Source organism: Arachis stenosperma, chromosome 1, assembly GCF_014773155.1.
Source record: "Arachis stenosperma cultivar V10309 chromosome 1, arast.V10309.gnm1.PFL2, whole genome shotgun sequence".
Lineage (NCBI taxonomy): Eukaryota > Viridiplantae > Streptophyta > Magnoliopsida > Fabales > Fabaceae > Arachis > Arachis stenosperma.
Window position 1 is genome coordinate 119,642,484 of NC_080377.1, and position 10,591 is coordinate 119,653,074.

A 10,591-nucleotide genomic window follows, 5' to 3' on the forward strand; every position below is an offset into this window, starting at 1 on the left:
AGCCATACTGGGATAGCTGGCATATTCAACTAACATCTCAGTTCAGTTTTATGAAATATATACAATACATGCATATGCACAAATAATTAATGATTTAGTTAAAAGATAAATAATAAAAAATTTGACTGAGGACGGGGGGAATGTTATGACTTATGCGGCAACTTTGTTTCTACGTAAATGAGCATAAAAATAAGAAAAAGGAGAGGCCTGATAAAAATATTCTTGGTTCTGTTCTGTTTCCACTTTAATTTGCTCTCCACCATTTTGTGCTTTTATGATTTCAGCCCTATTCACGTGTCATAATAATTAATCATATTCCCAACCTCAAAATAATCCATTAAAAGTAAATAGTTAAATTAGCATATGAAAGATCCCATCATTTTTATTTTGATCTTCAAATTTTTTTTAATCAAATTCGTTTTAAAAATAATTTTAGTTAATTAGTTAGCTTTTTTATCTATTTTAACTAACACAGTTAAAAAAAATTATGTGGCCTGTTAACGGCTATGTGAGTAACACTTGACAGTTCTATTTAGTAGTCCCAATTAAAATTTTTAAATTCAGACTAAATTAATCTCCAAAATCCTAAAATCTTCTGCATCCAACGATAGAGACAACAATACAGCTACTCCAAAATTAACAAACAAGCATATATTATAAGAAAAAGTATATGTAACTAATTATAACTAGCCAATTTTTTAAATAATTTTATTTAATAATTAATTTTAAATTTTTTAAATTTAAATTTGAATAATTAATAACTAATTAAATAAATCCTAATTAAAAATCGTAAAAAGTAGAAATTCTTCTGGTAAACTCCATAAAATTAGCAAGTAATTAATTAATAAATTAATTTTTAATAAAAGAAATTAAAAATGTAAATTTTATATTAAAATAAGATAAAATTAATTAAAACAAGAATTTTAATATTAATTTCAATAAATTTGATCGAAAATTAGATCAAACGAACTGAATCGAGTGGATCGGACCCATATTGGACCAAGGCCCAACCCAACTCAGCCCAATTGAATAAAACAGCACTCCTTCCCTTTTTGCCATTCATTTTCACGCTGAAACTCAGCATGAAGGGGGATGAAGCTCTCTCACAAAACATACCTAGGTTGAACTTTAAACCAAAATAACTTTTGATCCGGAGCTCCGATTGACGAGCCGTTTGCGGCCACACGTTCGTCTCGGAGTCCTCTTCAATTCTATCTAAACAAAAAGGTATCTCTCTCTCAAATTCGTGCCCAATGTTCTGTTTTCCCTTTATGTGCGAAATTGGTTTGAGTTTTGAGTGATTTTGATGATTTTGGTGGTTTAGGTGCAATCTAACATTGGATAATTGTTGGATTATACTTTAATCATCAATGAATAAGGTAATCAGACTCTAAATCCTTATGGGTTATCTAATTTTGTGTACCTAGTGCTAATTTAGTGAATTATGTAAATTAGATTGAAATTATTTTAGATTGAAGTTTGAATGGGTGAATTGGAGCTTTTGGGAACAACTTTGGTGGCTGAATTTTTGGAAATGGAACTTGTGAGCTTGCATTGTGGGGTTGTCTCGGGTTATACGTGGAAATCGGCCAAAGTATGGTTTATGTTTCGCGTGTTTAATATATAAGAGTTTGTGAAAACTTAGGTTAGAGAACTATAGGATAAGTTGAAAAGGGTTTTATGCATTAAATGGTTAGCTTTGTGATGTTGATGATAACTTGATGATTAGATTTGTGTTGGAATTAATGGCAATGAGATGAATGAAATTAATGAGAATGTGTTATTGAAACTAATAATGGTGAATTGATGATGTTGTTGGTATATGTCAATGAGATTTTGTGGTTATGACTTGTTGATTGGTTAATGATGATTTATGGGTTGTTATTAATGAATTGAAGAAGTAAATTAATGAAATTTTAAAGTTGTAGTTGTGGTTGGAATGGTGAATGTTAGAATTAATGTATGGATTTTTATGGAATGGTGTGAATTTATGTGCTAGTGGTTGGTGTTAGTAAAAAGGGACTTGTTATGTGAAAAATTTGCAGGTTTGTGGGTAACGAATGTGAATTGGTAAAAAGTGGGATTTAGAATATTTTGGTAAAAAGTGAATTTTGGTGAACTTTGGTAGTCCATAATTTACTCTACAAATTTTTTATAAAGATGAGGTTTGTTTCAAATTAAGGAAGGTTTTAAAAGCTTGAAAATGATATAAAGTATACGAAAAATCGAATTCTGTAGAGAAAGTTATGGACGCCAGAAATTTGGTGCAAAAAACTGAAATTTTGAATGTTGCAGCAGAACCAGGTTTTTTGATGTGAGCCCACGCAACCAGCTGTGCACGCGCACCCAACAGAAGCAAAAATTTACCTGTGCGCACGTACACATGGTATTCTTCATAAAGTGTGCGCACGCACACACCAGGATAGGCCTTCTGTTGGTGGCGCTAGCATAGTTGAGGCGCATGCACACATTCTGCTTCCTCTCTGGGTTGTGAGCACGCGCACATGTGTGCGTACGCACACACTCTGTTTTTCAGCACTTGTATTTTTATGATCTAAATATGGTTTTGAACCTCTAAACCCCTACTTTTGCCCTGTTAACCTTAGATCTTACTGATAAACTTAGTAATTAGTGGAAGATGGGAGTTTAAGGTAACTTGGGGATGAAGTAAGAGGTAAGAATGATGAATTATATAAGAAGAAAGAGTATATGTGAATGAATTATGATGTTAAGACTTGAATGATTGATTCCCTACATTATGAAACGCATGAGGCAAGTAAGAGAATAATGTAAGAAGTTGAGGATTGATAATGTTAACTAATCAAGAACATTAAAATGTATGATCAATGGATTAAGTAAAAGTGAGAATGATGAGATGAGATATGAATTAGTATCGAAAATGAAAGCGATGATTATGAGAAATGATTGAAGATTTTGAGCTTGGGGCGTTGTCCCCATGTCAGCCGGGATTTTTCCCATGGTTAACATTCAGCTTGGGGATATTGTTCTCCCCGTGTCAATTTGGGGTGTTGTCTCTTCTCCCCATGTCAGCTTGGAACTCGTTCCATGGATATTGTTGAGCTTGGGGGCGTTCTTTTCTCCATGTCAGCTTGAGGATCTTCCCCATGGTGTACTTTTGAGCTTGAGAACATATCGTGATGGCTATGTAACTGGCAGTTGATATCAATAGCCATAGGACAGGCATACATCATGTGCACATTGTTTAAATTGCTTGTTTGTGAACTATTTGGGAATGCCTACACGATTATAACATGCTATTTGTTGTACTTGTTATCTGTATTACTTGTAAGTTACTTGTGCTTGCCTTGTTTGCTTATTTGTCTATGCAAACTAATTGGTGATGGAGGAGCGGAGGAAAGGTAGACTGGTTTGGAGTTAATGTTAGGTTTAAAATATGTAAGGTTAGAATTCTTTAGGTAACCTACCCCTTTTATGGCTTCTGCTTAGAGTTTTAAGTCTTATAACCGTATATTGGCGTTCTATGATTGCCTTTGGCATTCCCATGACCTTATATATTATATACGTGGCACCTTTACCATGCTGAGAACCTCCGATTCTCACCCCCATACTGTGTTGTTGTTTTCATATGCAGGTTGAACGGCTCCTCGGTAGGCGTTTGAAGGTTCTGCGGCGAAGTGGTTTATTTTGGGATCTTTCCTTGTTATTTTGATGTATATATACGTATAGTTTCTTCTCTTGTATGTAAGAATACTTTGTTTATGTACCTCTTAGAGGTTTTATGGAGAACTAGGGTTTTGAACATGTTCTTTGGAGTTATTATTATGTATATATGTGTACGTATATGTTCTTCGGCCAGCTTTGGCTTCGCAGGCTGAGTCAGGAGCTAGTTATGCTATGTTATTGGCTCTCTACTTGTATCACCTGTACATATATGTTATCGAACTTTAGTTTTCTTCTCACGCAAGTAACTACGTTTTCTGATGGTTGCGCTTTTAAGTTTTGCGATTTTGTTTTACCCGTTTTTCAAGACTTCTAGTTAAGTATTTCTTTCTCTATTATTATTATTATTATTATTATTATTATTATTATTATTATTATTATAATATATTTATTTATTTATTTATTTCTATAGGTCGTAATACCTTACTATCTCAGTCTTATGACTTAAGCATAATATTAAGTATGGTAGGGTGTTACACTTCCTTTTCTCTCTCATTTCTAGAGTCGCGCACACAAAAACCCTTCCTTTTTTTCGCTCTCTCACTCCCACCGCGCCGTCCACACTTCTTTCCAATTGGCACAGCCACCGCGACACCCAGAACTGCCCTGTTAGGCGACACCCCATAGCCGCCTCTCCTCCGTCGCGAAGGAAATCAGAAACAACTCTGGAAGGAACGCCACCAACAACCACCATCCAACGGCGCGGGAATTGTCCTCTCGTGCTGCAGCCACCTCTGCACACTGTTGCCATCACGACTTCTTCCACCGTCGCAGCAACTTTCGCCTTGACGTGTACCCCGGTCGATCAACCGCGTCTCCTCTCTAGCGACCTGGGTTTTTTCCTTCCCATCTTAGAGTTTTAGTTTGACTTGTGTTTTTTATTATGAATATTTATTTTGGATATTCTTACTCGATATTGTTCTAAGAATTAAACTCTTATAGTGTTGGATATTTCTTTTTGAGATAACTAATAGTTTCTTTTTAGTATTACTCTTTCTTTATACAGTTTATTTCTTTTCTGCTTAAGGTTTTTCATGCCTTCTTTATTAGGTTTTAGTAATCAGGATTCGGTTTAGGATAATTCATTCTTCTAAATTTGACTAATGAATGTTTTGACTTGAATTGAAAGCATAATCAATATATTTAGAGATGAAGAGTTTTTGTGCTTGCTTGTGTTAGATTACTGCTTTTGCCATTAGAATAGATGCTTTTACATCTGAAATTGATATATAAAAATTTCAAGAATTAAGTATTTTTCATTAAAGGGGTTGATGTCATTTTGTGATCTGTGATCATGCAATTTTCATATTCTTTTCAGTTATCTTATATTGCCAAACTTGATTCTGCACTGTGTATAAGAAAGTGAAGTTAGTTTTGATCTTATACTTTACATATTTTCACTCATAACTGTATAAGACAATATTGATGAAATGGAACTTTCTTTTTCAATACAAGATTAATTTACAATGAATGATAAAATCAGTTTTTTTCCTTTTTTTTTAGTTTTACAGCTTTATTTACAAAAAAGAACATTATTTCTTTTATTTTGACAGTTACTGCTCGATGTATAGGCATGTGGAGCAACTAGCAAGACAACTAAAGAGAGGTGCAAAATCTGTACAAGATGTTGAGGCCAAACTATAGCAAGCACGTATTAATTAATTAACTAATATTTTTGGCTTACCATATAAATATATGATACCATTTCTAACCATGTGGATTTCCATTTCCAGTATATATATCCAAAATATCCATTTGAGTCAAATTTTCTAATTTGAAAAAAATGATATTAATATGGGCAGGTACATGAGACACTACCTAATGGAATGCTTCATAAGCTGAATGCACCACCAAAGAGTGATGTACCAATCATTGAATCTGAGATGCTCAATGGAGCTAATGGCCTTATCTTCGACTTTCCCATGCGGTTCAGAATGATGGCTGCCTAGTTTTTCGATTTTGTTGACAAAACTGGACCTTTTTTATTGCAACAAACCTTGTAGGCAAGCCTACTGGACTCTTCTACAGCACCTATTTGCTAGAAGGTGGACAAGAAACAACACCGTAAGAAAATAAACTTCTATATATATCTTAACTCTGTTCTGTCATTACATGTTCGAGATTAAAGAAGTGAAAGGTGGAAGCCCTTATGGAGTAGGAACTTATGCTGGTGATGGAACAAGACAGGTTGCTGAGATTGAATTGCTGCAAGCATTCCATCAGGGGAATATGCTTGCCACCATCACCAAGAAGCTCAAGGATGCTGCATAAAGCATATAATATTTTTGCCTCATTGAAAGGAACACTATACCACCATAATGATCGAAGGTTTTTGGCAATTTTTTCTTTTCAAGGTGATATTGATTTGTATGGAGTTTTATTCTAGTACTTGTGTGTTTATCAAGCACACAAATAGATTAAACTTTTATTTTAGTCCTTTAAATTTTATGAATTAGTCACTTGTCATGAATGAGGTTGAAAATGAGAATTTTGTATTTATTTTGGAGACAGTTATGGCCAAATTTGGGCAAGAAATGACACCATATGCATTGGGCTGCTTTTATAAATATTTACTAGATTCAAATAGCTAGATTCTTTTAGGTTGAATAATAATTGTGTCTTTTATGTTTAAAAGTAGATGTTTCTTTGTATATAATTGCTGATGTTTCTTTGTTTTTATAATTGTCATTAGATGGTTATTTCTTTGTTTTTTAGATAGATATGTCTTTGCTTATGGCTGCATATGTGTCTTTGCTTATGGTTGTAGATGGATGATTGCAAAAAATCTACTTTAAAATGATTGGTAAATTTGAACTGATCAAAGAGGAATTTGAAACAGTTGATGAATTAGATGAAGTGAAAGAGACGTGATCCAAGTGTAGCAACTAGAAAGTTATTCTTTGTTTAATTTAGCTAGTTATATAGTAATGATATACTCGTTTTCTAAACGATGTAGCTTCACCCCCTCTAAGAAAATATAAAGTTTACATCAGATGTTTCTTTTGTTAAATAAATAGATATTTTTTTATATACTAAATGGATGATTCTTTTTGTATTACTTTTGGTCGTGATGAATTTCTGTATCGACAGTGTTGCAAATTGTATGGATAAGTTGAATAAATATCATGATTCCTTTCATTGTATTTTAGCATGATGACAATTTTATAATTACTTATGTAGGATAAATTTTTTTGAGTTTTCATTCACACGGCTTCTGTTAAAGTAACATCTATTTAGTATGGAAAAGGAACGTCCTAAAGCTTGATAGAAGTAACATCCACTTAGATCTTTATAAAAATAATTAGTTACCTAACAAAAGTTACTTATATTTATTCTTTACTGCAGAGATGATTCAATTGATAGTGAATACAAGTATCACAAAAGAAGAGAAAAAATTTTGTATTTATTTTGTTGCTTGTTTAACAAAATTTTAAAAAAAGGATAAGAAAAAGAACAACAACAATATCTAGTTATTTACTTTTTCAAAAGCAACCAAAGTGTTTTAATAGTTTTCTTTTTATCCACTATTTGTTTTTTGTAGTTATTACACTTGAACTTTGGAGTTACAATTTTTATCAAATTAAAAATGAGTCCACATATACAACATACTACTTAGTACTACTTAGCGATGAACTTATGAGCAAGTATTACTTCCATAATTAAATTTATTATCAAGTGGTCAAGGTGTATGCAACAAATGAATAGCCATCTATGTCTATTATATATTAACTATAAAAATACTTATAAGTCACAACAGCTAAATCAATAAGTACAATATGCATTCAATTATTTCAAAGTTAATTTCCATCTTAACTGATGATTCATTTAAGAGAATCATCCATTTAGTATAAAAAGAAATATTCATTTCTTTAACAAAAAAAAAAAAAATCTGAGGTAGATTTTTACATATTGGGCTTGGCTCTTTAGGATAGCCCTGGAAAGTAAAAACAAAACAAAGCAATTATGGTCAAGGGGTATGCAACAAATGAATAGCCATCTATGTTTATTATATATTAACTATAAAAATGTTCATAAGTCACAACAATTGAACTAATAAGTACAATATAGGTTAGTTTACTTCAAAGTTAATTCCCTTCTTAAATAATGATTTTTTTAAAAGAATCATCCATTTAGTATAAAAAGAAACATATATTAGTTTAACATAAGAAATATGTGACAAAATTTTTAAACATTCAAGTTGCCTACAAGAAGAAAGATACAAAGTAGGACCAAAATAAAATACATCCTATTCTTAAAGTATTATAAAAATTCACAATGTAACCCAAGAAAAATCTCAAAATATATCAAAAGTGTCTTAAACGGTAACGTCATCACATGTATACATTATAATGGATTTCACTCTTTGCATAATTTTTAGGTGCCTAGATTCAAACCGAACTTTAAATCTGGCAAAATTAGACTAACTCTAGTCTAATTTTTATCCCAAACTCGCAAATCACATTAAAAAGAACCTAGTGCAACATTTTCCCGCATTATCAATCAAAACAAGGATCGTAAAACCAATAGTATAAATATTAGTAGCGTCCACCTATTGAACGAAAAAGAACAGTTCTATAGCAAATTAAAAAAAAACTAACATATCACAAACGAAACATTCGCATTTTCGTTCATAAATATCATCTTTGTTGTTCAATTTCTTGCAGCAATTTCATATGATTAAATTCACACCGAACTTCATATAAATCAAAATTAAGTTAAATCAAAACTAATCTTAAAAAAAATAACAATCTTATGATAAAAACAACATCCGTGATCATTCAGTAAGAACCATCCATTCATAACAAAAAGCAATATCCAATAAATTACAATTAAATCATATGCATACTCAACAAAAATAGACATCTAATTTGCATGATTAGAAACATCCAACAATTAAAATCAGAGACAAATCCATTTATCAATCTACAAAAAATCAGAATATCTTCACACAAGAACTAACATACATTCTTCTAAAACCAGAAACAAAACAGAAGCATCTTCTATTACTTAAACCCCTAACAATATACTACCAAAATGGAGAATATTTTGGTGAATTCAGCAAAATTAAACATAAATCAACAACAACCGCATTTCCTAAACCCTAGTATAGATTAGCAGCATCCAATTTCCAATGAAACCCTAACATGCACTGACCTGTCAGCGTCGAATGAGGTGGTTCATGTGCAACAGCGTGCAACAGAGATAGAAACCAGGGGCGTCTTGACGACAGCGCTGGCTTTCACGACTGCGTGATGAATGCCGAAGGCGGTGGACGTTGTTGATGCACCTACCGGAGAAGACGAGTCCGCGATGGCATATTCGACTAGCGTTCAATGTAGAGGCGGCAGTAAGTAGAGTCACGGTCGACGGGGATATCTTCCTTGCATGCGATGACAGCGGCTTTTTTGCTGGAGTACTGGACGGTGCTGATTGGGGTTAGTGGTGGGAGAGAAGACAACTAGAGGACGAGACCCAGAATGCACCACCTTGGAGAAGAAGCTCGACGATAGTATAGAGCTAGAGAGAAGAGAGCCGTGGTTGAATTCTTCATGGTAATTAGGGTCAAAGTTAGATATTTGGTTAGATGATTTTTTAGTCATTTGGGTTTTGGGGTCAACCCAATTGAGTTGGCTGATAGTTGACAGATATTGAGTTAGTTTCCTAGCAAAATTGATATTATGAAAAAATTCATCACGTAATGGAACGAATAGTGAGACTCATAAAAATCTAATAATAATTCCTCGGGCCCCAAGGGATTGTTCTCCAAATCTCAAAAGCAAGTTTTTGATAAGCAAAAGAGGGATAACCAACAATTTGTGGTGTCTTCTAACTACAAATATTCCTAAGTATATTTTTTGTCCTTGAAATTTGATAAAAGTTTTAAAAATATTCCTAAGTTTTATTTTGTTCCAAAAATTTTCGATTTGCATCAAATATACCCATCCACGGCTAATTTTTCAAAAATTTAAGATCAATTCAACAACAATTTCATAAGAACAACCCTCAACAAAAGCAATAAGCATAATTTTCATGCATTATTATTATATTGATCTTAAATTTTTTGAAAATTTAGCCGTCGAGGATGTTTTTGAATCAAATCGAAACTTTAGGGACAAAATTGAAACAAAATAAAACTTAAAAGTATTTTTAAAACTTTTGCCAAATTTCAAGGACGTATATTTTCTTCTATTTCATTTTTTTATTTCGCTTTTTAGAATTATTCGTATACACAATTTTCTTATTGCAAAAGCATATTAATAGCCTCTACTCATGGAAAACATTATACATAAATTGTTTTCTCTCATTTTTTTAATTAAAAGGTCAAAATTCAATTCTCTTATCGATCAGGCGACATACCCCCAAAATATGTTTTCAGATACCGCTTTACAATTACAACCTGTCTTTGCTCAATGGATACAAAATACCCACGCTTTAACAATATATTTTACCCTTACAAATATTACAAATTCCATCTCAATTTTTCCTATTAAACTCAAAACAATTGAAAATATGCCAAATTTAATATCTGTTTTTAAAATGAAAACCTATAATCAAAATCAAAATTAATACATTGCAGAAGTAAAGCAGTGAACCAACCCAAACAAAATATGTCAAATTCAATATACGCTTTTGATCCAGAAAATTAACAACCACCAACAAGTAATTACCTAGAACAAACAGTAACCACTGGATTACAAAGTATCCATTGCTGGAAATTCAAATTTGATTGCCTTCTATACTTCACAAGCAGTAGCTAATTCAGGACTCTATTTGCTTGCCTCACAGATGATTTCATTACCCTCAGGAGCAAGATTACGACCCTCATTCTGAGCTCATACACATGCTTTGAGAGCTACTCGATTAGCTATGGTGGAAGAATCAATTTGAT

The 10,591-nt window shown here is 32.5% G+C and overlaps 1 long non-coding RNA gene and 1 pseudogene across 1 annotated transcript; both read left to right on the forward strand.

The window, feature by feature from the left end:
- Positions 1-1,078: 1,078 nt before the first annotated feature.
- LOC130955636 (uncharacterized) lies at positions 1,079-3,883 on the forward strand. The gene is made up of 3 exons (XR_009076839.1): positions 1,079-1,227; positions 1,325-1,379; positions 3,614-3,883. It is a non-coding gene; the product is annotated as an uncharacterized LOC130955636 (long non-coding RNA).
- Positions 3,884-5,262: 1,379 nt separating this feature from the next.
- LOC130946710 (NAD(P)H dehydrogenase (quinone) FQR1-like) lies at positions 5,263-5,973 on the forward strand (annotated as a pseudogene).
- The last annotated feature ends 4,618 nt before the right edge of the window (positions 5,974-10,591 follow it).